Genomic DNA, 3,490 nt, shown 5'->3' on the forward strand with positions numbered 1-3,490 from the left:
AGAGAGGCAGAAAGAAAGAGAGAGGCAGAAAGAAAGAGAGAGAGAGGCAGAAAGAAAGAGAGAGAGAGGCAGAAAGAAAGAAAGAGAGAGGCAGAAAGAAAGAAAGAGAGAGGCAGAAAGAAAGAAAGAGAGAGGCAGAAAGAAAGAAAGAGAGAGGCAGAAAGAAAGAAAGAGAGAGAGGCAGAAAGAAAGAGAGAGGCAGAAAGAAAGAGAGAGAGAGGCAGAAAGAAAGAAAGAGAGAGGCAGAAAGAAAGAGAGAGAGAGGCAGAAAGAAAGAGAGAGAGAGGCAGAAAGAAAGAGAGAGGCAGAAAGAAAGAGAGAGAGAGGCAGAAAGAAAGAGAGAGAGAGGCAGAAAGAAAGAAAGAGAGAGGCAGAAAGAAAGAAAGAGAGAGGCAGAAAGAAAGAGAGAGAGAGGCAGAAAGAAAGAGAGAGAGAGGCAGAAAGAAAGAGAGAGAGAGGCAGAAAGAAAGAAAGAGAGAGGCAGAAAGAAAGAGAGAGAGAGGCAGAAAGAAAGAAGAGAGAGGCAGAAAGAAAGAGAGAGAGAGGCAGAAAGAAAGAGAGGAGAGGCAGAAAGAAAGAGAGAGAGAGGCAGAAAGAAAGAAAGAGAGAGGCAGAAAGAAAGAAAGAGAGAGGCAGAAAGAAAGAGAGAGAGAGGCAGAAAGAAAGAGAGAGAGAGGCAGAAAGAAAGAGAGAGAGAGGCAGAAAGAAAGAGAGAGAGAGGCAGAAAGAAAGAAAGAGAGAGGCAGAAAGAAAGAAAGAGAGAGGCAGAAAGAAAGAGAGAGGCAGAAAGAAAGAAAGAGAGAGGCAGAAAGAAAGAGAGAGAGAGGCAGAAAGAAAGAGAGAGAGAGGCAGAAAGAAAGAGAGAGAGAGGCAGAAAGAAAGAGAGAGAGAGGCAGAAAGAAAGAGAGAGGCAGAAAGAAAGAGAGAGAGAGAGGCAGAAAGAAAGAGAGAGAGAGGCAGAAAGAAAGAGAGAGGCAGAAAGAAAGAGAGAGAGAGGCAGAAAGAAAGAGAGAGAGAGGCAGAAAGAAAGAAAGAGAGAGGCAGAAAGAAAGAGAGAGAGAGGCAGAAAGAAAGAGAGAGAGAGGCAGAAAGAAAGAGAGAGAGAGGCAGAAAGAAAGAGAGAGAGAGGCAGAAAGAAAGAAGAGAGAGGCAGAAAGAAAGAGAGAGGCAGAAAGAAAGAAAGAGAGAGGCAGAAAGAAAGAGAGAGAGAGGCAGAAAGAAAGAAAGAGAGAGGCAGAAAGAAAGAGAGAGGCAGAAAGAAAGAAAGAGAGAGGCAGAAAGAAAGAGAGAGAGAGGCAGAAAGAAAGAGAGAGAGAGGCAGAAAGAAAGAGAGAGAGAGGCAGAAAGAAAGAAGAGAGAGGCAGAAAGAAAGAGAGAGAGAGGCAGAAAGAAAGAGAGAGGCAGAAAGAAAGAGAGAGGCAGAAAGAAAGAAAGAGAGAGGCAGAAAGAAAGAGAGAGAGAGGCAGAAAGAAAGAAAGAGAGAGGCAGAAAGAAAGAGAGAGGCAGAAAGAAAGAAAGAGAGAGGCAGAAAGAAAGAGAGAGAGAGGCAGAAAGAAAGAGAGAGAGAGGCAGAAAGAAAGAGAGAGAGAGGCAGAAAGAAAGAAAGAGAGAGGCAGAAAGAAGAGAGAGAGAGGCAGAAAGAAAGAGAGAGAGAGGCAGAAAGAAAGAAAGAGAGAGGCAGAAAGAAAGAAAGAGAGAGGCAGAAAGAAAGAGAGAGGCAGAAAGAAAGAAAGAGAGGCAGAAAGAAAGAGAGAGAGAGGCAGAAAGAAAGAGAGAGAGAGGCAGAAAGAAAGAGAGAGAGAGGCAGAAAGAAAGAGAGAGAGAGGCAGAAAGAAAGAGAGAGGCAGAAAGAAAGAGAGAGAGAGGCAGAAAGAAAGAGAGAGAGAGGCAGAAAGAAGAGAGAGAGAGGCAGAAAGAAAGAAAGAGAGAGGCAGAAAGAAAGAGAGAGAGAGGCAGAAAGAAAGAGAGAGAGAGGCAGAAAGAAAGAGAGAGAGAGGCAGAAAGAAAGAAAGAGAGAGGCAGAAAGAAAGAAAGAGAGAGGCAGAAAGAAAGAGAGAGAGAGGCAGAAAGAAAGAGAGAGAGAGGCAGAAAGAAAGAGAGAGAGAGGCAGAAAGAAAGAAAGAGAGAGGCAGAAAGAAAGAGAGAGAGAGGCAGAAAGAAAGAGAGAGAGAGGCAGAAAGAAAGAAGAGAGAGGCAGAAAGAAAGAAAGAGAGAGGCAGAAAGAAAGAGAGAGAGGCAGAAAGAAAGAAAGAGAGAGGCAGAAAGAAAGAAAGAGAGAGAGAGGCAGAAAGAAAGAGAGAGAGAGGCAGAAAGAAAGAGAGAGAGAGGCAGAAAGAAAGAGAGAGAGGCAGAAAGAAAGAGAGAGAGAGGCAGAAAGAAAGAAAGAGAGAGGCAGAAAGAAAGAAAGAGAGAGGCAGAAAGAAAGAAAGAGAGAGGCAGAAAGAAAGAGAGAGAGAGGCAGAAAGAAAGAGAGAGGCAGAAAGAAAGAAAGAGAGAGGCAGAAAGAAAGAGAGAGGCAGAAAGAAAGAGAGAGAGAGGCAGAAAGAAAGAGAGAGGCAGAAAGAAAGAAAGAGAGAGGCAGAAAGAAAGAGAGAGGCAGAAAGAAAGAAAGAGAGAGGCAGAAAGAAAGAGAGAGAGAGGCAGAAAGAAAGAGAGAGAGAGGCAGAAAGAAAGAGAGAGAGAGGCAGAAAGAAAGAGAGAGAGAGGCAGAAAGAAAGAAAGAGAGAGGCAGAAAGAAAGAAGAGAGAGGCAGAAAGAAAGAAAGAGAGAGGCAGAAAGAAAGAGAGAGAGAGGCAGAAGAAAGAGAGAGAGAGGCAGAAAGAAAGAGAGAGAGAGGCAGAAAGAAAGAAAGAGAGAGGCAGAAAGAAAGAAGAAAGAGAGAGGCAGAAAGAAAGAAAGAGAGAGGCAGAAAGAAAGAAAGAGAGAGGCAGAAAGAAAGAAAGAGAGAGGCAGAAAGAAAGAGAGAGAGAGGCAGAAAGAAAGAAAGAGAGAGGCAGAAAGAAAGAGAGAGGCAGAAAGAAAGAAAGAGAGAGAGAGGCAGAAAGAAAGAAAGAGAGAGAGAGGCAGAAAGAAAGAGAGAGAGAGGCAGAAAGAAAGAGAGAGGCAGAAAGAAAGAGAGAGAGAGGCAGGAAGAAAGAGAGAGGCAGAAAGAAAGAGAGAGAGAGGCAGAAGAAAGAGAGAGGCAGAAAGAAAGAAAGAAAGAAGAGAGAGGCAGAAAGAAAGAGAGAGAGAGGCAGAAAGAAAGAGAGAGAGAGGCAGAAAGAAAGAGAGAGAGAGGCAGAAAGAAAGAGAGAGAGAGGCAGAAAGAAAGAGAGAGAGAGGCAGGAAAGAAAGAGAGAGAGAGGCAGAAAGAAAGAAAGAGAGAGGCAGAAAGAAAGAAAGAGAGAGAGAGGCAGGAAGAAAGAGAGAGAGAGGCAGAAAGAAAGAAAGAGAGAGGCAGAAAGAAAGAGAGAGAGAGGCAGAAAGAAAGAGAGAGAGAGGCAGAAAGAAA

The sequence above is a fragment of the Carcharhinus amblyrhynchos genome, chromosome 7 (assembly GCF_965287045.1).
Source record: "Carcharhinus amblyrhynchos chromosome 7, sCarAmb.v2.hapA, whole genome shotgun sequence".
Classification (NCBI taxonomy): domain Eukaryota; kingdom Metazoa; phylum Chordata; class Chondrichthyes; order Carcharhiniformes; family Carcharhinidae; genus Carcharhinus; species Carcharhinus amblyrhynchos.